This window comes from Procambarus clarkii, chromosome 53, assembly GCF_040958095.1.
Source record: "Procambarus clarkii isolate CNS0578487 chromosome 53, FALCON_Pclarkii_2.0, whole genome shotgun sequence".
Taxonomy (NCBI): domain Eukaryota; kingdom Metazoa; phylum Arthropoda; class Malacostraca; order Decapoda; family Cambaridae; genus Procambarus; species Procambarus clarkii.
The window spans coordinates 20,588,219-20,599,385 of record NC_091202.1 but is presented as its reverse complement, the minus strand read 5'-3'; positions in this window follow the sequence as shown (position 1 = coordinate 20,599,385).

The window sequence follows — 11,167 nt, the reverse complement described above, 5'->3', positions numbered from 1 at the left end:
GATGTACCTAATGACCTAATGTATTAATTTAATAAAAAAAAATTGTCCAGTAAAAAAATTGACTGGACAAAAACAGCTACATCTCAAGACCAACATCGGTATGAACTCTGGACAGAAGATTCAGGCAGAGCCAAGACTTGTTTGCGAGTCCAGATCTAGATTATTAACTTATTAACTGTCCAGATCAAAGAATATTCGTCGATGTCCTGTGATAAAACGAATGAGTTAGTTCACCCCTAAATTCATTCTCTTTCCTGCACAAGAATTCATTTTCTTTAGTCTTTTTGGGCCTAACTTTTGTGTATCCAGGAAGTTAACACAGGGCTGTCATGCATGACACATCATATATATATAAACAGCGAGCTGTCACGCATGACACATCACTAAGAAAGACGGTGATTGGAAGTCACGCATGGCACAAATTGCACAGGAAGCCATTGGACTGTCATATGTCAACTACAATGACCTTCTCTTCGGCACAATACGCATCATTTATCAGACTCCCGGGTCTCTATTTACTGTTTGGTGAACAGAGGTATCAGTTGAAGGGAAACATTGCCCAGACACTCTCTGCTACCACAGGAATTGAACCCGGAACCTTCTGGTTGTGACCGGAAAACGTTGGTGACTGTACACACAAGCAGAGCCAACTGCCGTTGTTAAGGCATTAAAATTCCCCAAAAGAAACACTAATAGTCAATGACCTTCACTGATTAAAAAGCCGCACTACAAAGCTTTAGTAAGAAATCCGGCAGAAAACCTTGCGATAGTCGCTGGATTCAAGAGAACTGTGAGAGCACTAACCAATCAGGCAAGAGTGGTCAAATTCTTGGAGATCCCCTCCCATGTTGGAAACTAGAAAATAACGAGCAGATCATGCTGAGGGCGCTGAAGGAGACCACATTGAATACTAACAAAGACTCTACTACATATTAGAGGTATTGTCAGGCAACATCACCGTGACAAGGTAACTGAGGAAATTAAGGAGGATAGAAGAACAAATCAGTGAATCTGCACGCTGGTACAACATGGTTGCAGCTGGAAATCCCAATCATTATGGACGAAGAGGATGTGGACGCGAGAGGGAATCAGTAATTCCAAGAGTTGGTCTTGGATACAAATACCCATGGAGATGAGATGGAAACAACAGCGGAGTTGCAGAATCTGTGGTGAGAGTGATGGACACCGCCTTGACCACTACCTGAGACTGTGAACTCCTAAGAGAACACCTAAGAGACATTACAAATATGTGTAGATTAATAAACTCCACATTGTTCGAGTTATTAAAACACTATTTGTCAAATATAGATACAATTCTAGAAAGATTCCCCCACTTTGTACCCGTAAGATAACGAAAGTATAGAGGTTGACAAATGTTAACCTTATTGTTTGATAAGCTATTCACTTGAGGCAGTTAAGCAAGTCCCAACTGTGTCTGGGTACAAGTGACAGGATGAACCCAGCGGGTTTTCTTCCTATTGGGGAGTGTTGTACATGCTGCTATGGCGGGTTGCAACATGTTCACTCACAGGATGAGTGGCGCTGCCCAATAATGTCACAATAGCGGTGTGTTCACTCACAGGATGAGTGGCGCTGCCCAATACTGTCACTATGGCGGTGTGTTCACTCACAGGATGAGTGGCGCTGCCCAATATTGTCACTATGGCACCATGTTCACTCACAGAATAAGTGGCGCTGCCCAATACTGTCACTATGGCGGTGTGTTCACTCACAGGATGAGTGACGCTGCCCAATACTGTCACTATGGCGGTGTGTTCACTCACAGGATGAGTGACGCTGCCCAATATTGTCACTATGGCACCAAGTTCACTCACAGAATGAGTGGCGCTGCCCAATACTGTCACTATGGCGGTGTGTTCACTCACAGGATGAGTGGCGCTGCCCAATACTGTCACTATGGCGGTGTGTTCACTCACAGGATGAGTGGCGCTGCCCAATACTGTCACTATGGCGGTGTGTCCACTCACAGGATGAGTGGCGCTGCCCAATACTGTCACTATGGCGGTGTGTTCACTCACAGGATGAGTGACGCTGCCCAATACTGTCACTATGGCGGTGTGCTCACTCACAGGATGAGTGGCGCTGCCCAATACTGTCACTATGGCGGTGTGTTCACTCACAGAATGAGTGGCGCTGCCCAATACTGTCACTATGGCAGTGTGTTCACTCACAGGATGAGTGACGCTGCCCAATATTGTCACTATGGCACCATGTTCACTCACAGAATGAGTGGCGCTGCCCAATACTGTCACTATGGCGGTGTGTTCACTCACAGAATGAGTGACGCTGCCCAATACTGTCACTATGGCAGTGTGTTCACTCACAGAATGAGTGGCGCTGCCCAATACTGTCACTATGGCGGTGTGTTCACTCACAGGATGAGTGGCGCTGCCCAATACTGTCACTATGGTGGTGTGTTCACTCACAGGATGAGTGACGCTGCCCAATACTGTCACTATGGCGGTGTGTCCACTCACAGGATGAGTGACGCTGCCCAATACTGTCACTATGGCGGTGTGTCCACTCACAGGATGAGTGACGCTGCCCAATACTGTCACTATGGCGGTGTGTTCACTCACAGGATGAGTGACGCTGCCCAATACTGTCACTATGGCGGTGTGTTCACTCACAGGATGAGTGACGCTGCCCAATACTGTCACTATGGCGGTGTGTTCACTCACAGGATGAGTGACGCTGCCCAATAATGTCACAATAGCGGTGTGTTCACTCACAGGATGAGTGACGTTGCCCAATACTGTCACTATGGCGGTGTGTTCACTCACAGAATGAGTGGCGCTGCCCAATACTGTCACTATGGCAGTGTGTCCACTCACAGGATGAGTGACGCTGCCCAATACTGTCACTATGGCGGTGTGTTTACTCACAGAATGAGTGACGCTGCCCAATACTGTCACTATGGCAGTGTGTCCACTCACAGGATGAGTGACGCTGCCCAATACTGTCACTATGGCGGTGTGTTCACTCACAGAATGAGTGACGCTGCCCAATGCTGTCACTATGGCGGTGTGTTCACTCACAGAATGAGTGGCGCTGCCCAATACTGTCACTATGGCGGTGTGTCCACTCACAGGATGAGTGACGCTGCCCAATACTGTCACTATGGCGGTGTGTTCACTCACAGGATGAGTGACGCTGCCCAATACTGTCACTATGGCGGTGTGTCCACTCACAGGATGAGTGACGCTGCCCAATACTGTCACTATGGCGGTGTGTCCACTCACAAGATGAGTGACGCTGCCCAATACTGTCACTATGGCGGTGTGTCCACTCACAGGATGAGTGACGCTGCCCAATAAACTCGACCCTCGGGGCAAAATAAAAAAAAATTAAATTCAATTTATCGCACAGGAATATATTGGGCTGTCAGTGTGGTGTCTGGTGGCACACGTGTAGGGGGTGTGGTGTCTGGTGGCACACGTGTAGGGGGTGTGGTGTCTGGTGGCACACGTGTAGGGTGTGTGATGTCTGGTGGTGCACGTGTAGGGGGTGTGGTGTCTGGTGGTGCACGTGTAGGGTGTGTGGTGTCTGGTGGCACACGTGTAGGGGGTGTGGTGTCTGGTGGCACACGTGTAGGGTGTGTGGTGTCTGGTGGCGCACGTGTAGGGTGTGTGGTGTCTGGTGGCGCACGTGTAGGGTGTGTGGTGTCTGGTGGCACACGTGTAGGGGGTGTGGTGTCTGGTGGTGCACGTGTAGGGGGTGTGGTGTCTGGTGGCACACGTGTAGGGGGTGTGGTGTCTGGTGGCGCACGTGTAGGGTGTGTGGTGTCTGGTGGCACACGTGTAGGGGGTGTGGTGTCTGGTGGTGCACGTGTAGGGGGTGTGGTGTCTGGTGGCACACGTGTAGGGTGTGTGGTGTCTGGTGGCACACGTGTAGGGTGTGTGGTGTCTGGTGGCACACGTGTAGGGGGTGTGGTGTCTGGTGGCACACGTGTAGGGTGTGTGGTGTCTGGTGGCACACGTGTAGGGGGTGTGGTGTCTGGTGGCGCACGTGTAGGGTGTGTGGTGTCTTCTGGCACACGTGTAGGGGGTGTGGTGTCTGGTGGTGCACGTGTAGGGGGTGTGGTGTCTGGTGGTGCACGTGTAGGGTGTGTGGTGTCTGGTGGCACACGTGTAGGGGGTGTGGTGTCTGGTGGTGCACGTGTAGGGTGTGTGGTGTCTGGTGGTGCACGTGTAGGGGGTGTGGTGTCTGGTGGTGCACGTGTAGGGTGTGTGGTGTCTGGTGGTGCACGTGTAGGGGGTGTGGTGTCTGGTGGTGCACGTGTAGGGGGTGTGATGTCTGGTGGCACACGTGTAGGGGGTGTGGTGTCTGGTGGCACACGCGTAGGGTGTGTGGTGTCTGGTGGTGCACGTGTAGGGTGTGTGGTGTCTGGTGGCACACGTGTAGGGGGTGTGGTGTCTGGTGGCACACGTGTAGGGTGTGTGGTGTCTGGTGGCACACGTGTAGGGGGTGTGGTGTCTGGTGGTGCACGTGTAGGGGGTGTGGTGTCTGGTGGTGCACGTGTAGGGTGTGTGGTGTCTGGTGGTACACGTGTAGGGGGTGTGGTGTCTGGTGGTGCACGTGTAGGGTGTGTGGTGTCTGGTGGCACACGTGTAGGGGGTGTGGTGTCTGGTGGTGCACGTGTAGGGGGTGTGGTGTCTGGTGGTGCACGTGTAGGGGGTGTGGTGTCTGGTGGCACACGTGTAGGGGGTGTGGTGTCTGGTGGTGCACGTGTAGGGGGTGTGGTGTCTGGTGGTGCACGTGTAGGGGGTGTGGTGTCTTTTGGTGCACGTGTAGGGGGTGTGGTGGCTGGTGGTGCACGTGTAGGGGGTGTGGTGTCTGGTGGTGCACGTGTAGGGGGTGTGGTGTCTGGTGGTGCACGTGTAGGGGGTGTGGTGTCTGGTGGTGCACGTGTAGGGTGTGTGGTGTCTGGTGGTGCACGTGTAGGGTGTGTGGTGTCTGGTGGCACACGTGTAGGGGGTGTGGTGTCTGGTGGCACACGTGTAGGGTGTGTGGTGTCTGGTGGCACACGTGTAGGGGGTGTGGTGTCTGGTGGTGCACGTGTAGGGGGTGTGGTGTCTGGTGGTGCACGTGTAGGGTGTGTGGTGTCTGGTGGTACACGTGTAGGGGGTGTGGTGTCTGGTGGTGCACGTGTAGGGTGTGTGGTGTCTGGTGGCACACGTGTAGGGTGTGTGGTGTCTGGTGGTGCACGTGTAGGGTGTGTGGTGTCTGGTGGCACACGTGTAGGGGGTGTGGTGTCTGGTGGCACACGTGTAGGGTGTGTGGTGTCTGGTGGTGCACGTGTAGGGGGTGTGGTGGCTGGTGGTGCACGTGTAGGGGGTGTGGTGTCTGGTGGCACACGTGTAGGGGGTGTGGTGTCTGGTGGCACACGTGTAGGGTGTGTGGTGTCTGGTGGTGCACGTGTAGGGGGTGTGGTGGCTGGTGGTGCACGTGTAGGGTGTGTGGTGTCTGGTGGCGCACGTGTAGGGGGTGTGGTGTCTGGTGGTGCACGTGTAGGGGGTGTGGTGGCTGGTGGTGCACGTGTAGGGCGTGTGGTGGCTGGTGGCGCACGTGTAGGGCGTGTGGTGCTTGTACTACTCTTGGCTAACTATCCACACTTGGCTCACACCACATTGTTATCTTAAGTATCCACTCAAGTCGTCTCTGGCGCGTAAATTGGACGTTGTTTACAACTGGTTGTAGTTGTTTGTTTTGTTTGCTAAATACAGACTGTTTAACTATAGTTTGGGCAAGAGGAAGAAACTATAGTTCGTGACACAAGAAACTATAGACGGGGCAGAGGATAGAATAATATTGCTGGTGCAGTAGGAAGAAACTATTGTTGAGACATAAGGAACAAATTAAAGTGCAGCCAAGAAGAAGAAACTATAATTGGAGGAAGAAGGAATATTTTTAGTTGGGGCAAAATTAACAACTATAGTTGGGTCAGAAGACACTATATTTGGAGCATAAGGAAGGGAATGGAGTTTACTTAGGAAGAACCAACTATAGTAGGGTCTGAAGGAAGAAACTATAGCTGAGGGCAGAAGAAAGAGACTATAGCTGGGGGCAGAAGAAAGAAACTATAGCTGAGGGCAGAAGAAAGAAACTATAGCTGAGGGCAGAAGAAAGAAACTATAGCTGAGGGCAGAAGAAAGAAACTATAGTTGAGGGCAGAAGAAAGAAACTATAGCTGGGGGCAGAAGAAAGAAACTATAGTTGAGGGCAGAAGAAAGAAACTATAGCTGGGGGCAGAAGAAAGAAACTATAGCTGAGGGCAGAAGAAAGAAACTATAGCTGGGGGCAGAAGAAAGAAGCTATAGCTGAGGGCAGAAGAAAGAATCTATAGCTGAGGGCAGAAGAAAGAAACTATAGCTGGGGGCAGAAGAAAGAAACTATAGCTGAGGGCAGAAGAAAGAAACTATAGCTGAGGGCAGAAGAAAGAAACTATAGCTGAGGGCAGAAGAAAGAAACTATAGCTGAGGGCAGGAGAAACTATAGCTGAGGGCAGAAGAAAGAAGCTATAGCTGAGGGCAGAAGAAAGAATCTATAGCTGAGGGCAGAAGAAAGAAACTATAGCTGGGGGCAGAAGAAAGAAGCTATAGCTGGGGGCAGAAGAAAGAAACTATAGCTGAGGGCAGAAGAAAGAATCTATAGCTGAGGGCAGAAGAAAGAAACTATAGCTGGGGGCAGAAGAAAGAAACTATAGCTGAGGGCAGAAGAAAGAAACTATAGCTGGGGGCAGAAGAAAGAAGCTAGATTATGAAGCAGAAGTAAAACTTTAAGTTGTGTGTTCAAATTTGTTTTGTCGAGTTTGACCTAGAACATTTATCCGTCCAAACCTGTAGTGTTGAGGTGTTCCCGGAGTGTTCTGCGATAACCCACAGGCATCATCTCCCTGGTCAACTTCATATAGTCTGCAAACTTTGATGTGTATAAGACCTAACATCCACGAGTTGGTCATTGACATAGGTGTGAAACAACAGGTTCCAAAGACTAAGCCGTGGGGGATCCAGCTTGTTACTTCAGTCTATCGATAATGCTCTGTGGAGTCCGATAGATGATCCCATACCCAGCAGAGTAGCTACGTAGATACACAAGTCTGAATGGTCATCATAGAGCTTTTTTCTTCCCATAGCTTATGGTAAGCCTTAATCTAATAGTTTCACAAGGGTGGTTGTAATGGAGTAGACGACTTCTGACTCTTGTAAGCTGGCTTAGAGGTTTTTCTTCCGATAGCTCATCTTAAGTCTTACTTTAGGTGTGGTCCTAAAGGCTCAAAATTTCTGCTGGGTGAACACAGGTGAACAATTGGGAGGTTTCGGTTTGATCTTCCTACACGGGACTCGAACTTGGTTGAAATATTTATATCTGGTGAAACTTTTTGGTGCATGCATACAATTACATCAGCTGCCTTGTTGCTTCCCCCTCAGTAGCTACGATGTTACCTATTGTTCCACCCGCCTGTTGCTGCCGCCACACAGTCACTACTCCGGTGTTCTCCTGAAGATCTCGTGTAGTGTTCCTCACCAGCAACCCGTTCTCGCAAATTTAATAAGTCAATATTAACTTATTAACTACGTGCATAGGTGATATACTAAACATAATAGATACCCTTAAAAAGATTCATAGAAAACACCGACCTTACCTAACCTTGTTAGTATCTTAAGATAAGCATCTTATTGCTTCGTAATTACAATTATTACCTAACCTATAATAGTCCTCACAGACCTTCAGCTCCGTCTCCGTGAAGATAATCCAAACTTTAGCCCTTTGTTGATGCTAAATATTAATAATAATTCGTTTTGTCGGTGACATGCAGCCTATGTATGTATATTCGTTAGGTTTATATCGAGGTCCTTCCTCAGAGGTCGAACTACTAACCCCCCTCCCCCCACCCCATCCAGGATAAACCCCCCCACAACAGTTGACTAACTCCCGGGTCCCTATTTACTGCTAGGTGAACAGTGGCATTAGATGAAAGGAAACGTAACCAACCATTTCTGCCCGTTCGAACCCCTGGATTCATGAATGTGAGTCGAGACTGAACTCAACTGTAGCACTATTATTACAACTGTGTGTGTACGGTGGGGTGGGGGGGGGGCCATGGTCCTAAAGCTGTAGGGAGGTGTGGTTCATGAGGCTACGTCTCTGAGCCAACATATGTGTGTGTGTGCGTGAGGACACATATATGCCGAGCCTACATATGTGAGTGAGAACACACATGCCGAGCCTACATATGTGAGTGAGAACACACATGCCGAGCCTACATATGTGAGTGCGAACACATATGCCGAGCCTACATATGTGAGTGGGAACACATATGTACCACACGTACCCCATCCTAGCCTATCCTAGCCTAGGCAGCGTACCCTATCCTAGCCTAGGCAGCGTACCCTATCCTAGCCTAGGCAGAGTACCCTATCCTAGCTTAGCCTAGCAGTGCCACGAGGTCCGCGCCCGCCAGCACCCCAACCCATTATAACCAACCAAGTGTAACCAACTGGGACCCACGCCAGATATCCCATTGCCAGCCTCTCTAACACATAGTAAGTACCTGACTCTTGGGTCAAGGGGACTGTTGTGGCATGCAACCAGAAGACGTCCTTAACCACATCCTCTAGCGACCTTCATTACTCCTGGTTATTGTGCTGTGTACACTAGGGGAAGGGAGACCTGGTAATGCAGGTTCGAGCCCTTGTTGGATCATAGAGTTCTAAGGTGATTAGTAGCTTGGGAGATCATTCACACTTTCTTTCATCAATATATATATTTTCATCAATATATATATATATATATATATATATATATATATATATATATATATATATATATATATATATATATATATATATATATATATATATATATATACATACATATCAAAATGAATAGGAAAACCATTGATATAACAAACACATCTTGTTAAAATTCTTTACTTTTAAGTAAAATCCATGACGATATCTCCCGTATTCATCATCAATCTAAAAAAAATACAGAAGTCCCAATAAAATAAGCAGCAAACAAAGTACTCACACTGAACAACAATACATATCAGAAGACAAGAGATATAACAACATTAGTTACAAACCACACTGTAAAACTTACGTGAAGTTCCCAAACAAAGTAATATATGACAATTATTACAAGGATACTCAAAGTTAATTAAAAAATTATAATAATAACTACACACTTACAGAAAATTTATTTAAAACACAAACAATTTAAAACAATTATAAATTACTAGCTGAAATATTGCAAGAATTATATATATCACATAAAACTAAATACCAAAAAATGTATTATATCTAATTATTTAAATACAACAATATAAAATATCAAAATTATATTGAAATTAGTAAAAAAAAAAAGGAGACAATTCAAGGGAGACTAAAACAAATAATATAGACGTTAGCATGAACTATAAATAAAAATACAAGGCCTTCTGTACATTATACAGTGTACAGTTGGACAGCTAAAGCGTTGTTATTTAGTAGAGGCCGCAGCTCCCTGATATATAAGGATTCCATTATTCTCAAATCCGACTGGCCATTCATGCAAGTGTCTAAAATTTAAAAATCGGATTCCAGCAGAGAACGATTCAACTCATGACAATGATTTCTAATCTCCGAGAATGCTGGTATGGGTAATGGTAATCCAGTCCTAAATGATACTCCCCGGTGCTCAAGTATCCTAATCTTAAAGTTCCGAATGGAACTCCTGATGTATCCAGCATTACAGCTGGAACAATTATACATATATACGATACTAGAGCACAGAGGGGTAGGTACTTTATCTTTACATTTAAAATAGAAGCCTATGATATTTGTATTGACAAAATAATTCTAAAGTCTACTTAAGGATAACCATGCTGAAGACGTTTCCTCAATCGACTTCTTACAGAAAAACTAATGGTTCTGTAAAAGGGAAATTTGATATATTTAATATCTCTTTCTACTGTAGTAATCCTACAAGAAGGGTGAAACTTCTTATTTAAGACATTCCGTATAAAAGTATATACCATATGAGCAGGGTAACAAATAACAAAATAAAATTAATTTCTCAATCATAGACCAATTTGAGCATGAAACAAAAGCTCTAATCAGTAGAGTATTAATTGCATTTTTTCTTCTAAATATCTATAACAAAAGAATTAATATTTAAGTCTAAACCAGTAAAAGTTTGTTTTCATTAAACATTAGTGTTAAAACCATTAAGGTTATTCAACCCGGTAGTAGACGAACTCCTGGAACCCTCTTCAGGTACATTCCAGGTAATGCTGTGTGTGTTGCCTTGTGTATATCTGTACCACCGAGTCTAACTGGGAGCCTTGCTTGGTCACATTGGTCATCTCTCAGGGAGAGGTTTAACACTTTCATGGTTATTGCTTTCATGAGTTTGTCTAATTCTGTTGATTTTGGGCTATGGAAAAAGAAGCACACCTTAACAAATAGGTGTGCTCCTTCTTTTCATAAAAATGCTTTGTGCGTCCTCGCAAGGTGCCTGGGCAAAGTCAAGCACCTTGTGAGGAGGTACAGACCATCTTGTTCATCCAAAACTCCTATTCTTTCACCTATCTTCCTCGCCAAATGTCCAAGTGTCCATTCCTTTGGTGTCCAAGTGGTTGGACACCAAAGGAATGGTATCCAACCACTTGGGCTGGACGGCAGATCGACAGTCTCGCTTCATGCAGGTCGGCATTCAATACCCGACCATCCAAGTGGTTGGGTACCATTCCTTCCCCCAGTCCCATCCCAAATAATTATCCTGACCCCTTTTTAGTGCTATATAGTCCTAATGGCTTGGCGCTTTCCCTTGATCATTCCTTCCTTCCTTCCTCAGGTCGTTTAGCTTTTCCACGAGGATTACATCAATGATATTCGAGCCCAAAGGTCAGCACACTGTTGGTGAGGGCGACGACTGAGACTCATGGCAACACGGTTCTCACTGTATTTATGATAGCAGTCTCCGTGGTGTAGTGGTAAGACACTCGCCTGGCGTTCCGCGAGCGCTATGTCATGGGTTCGTATCCTGGCCGGGGAGGATTTACTGGGCGCAATTCCTTAACTGTAGCCTCTGTTTAACGCAACAGTAAAATGTGTACTTGGATGAAAAAACGATTCTTCGCGGCAGGGGATCGTATTCCAGG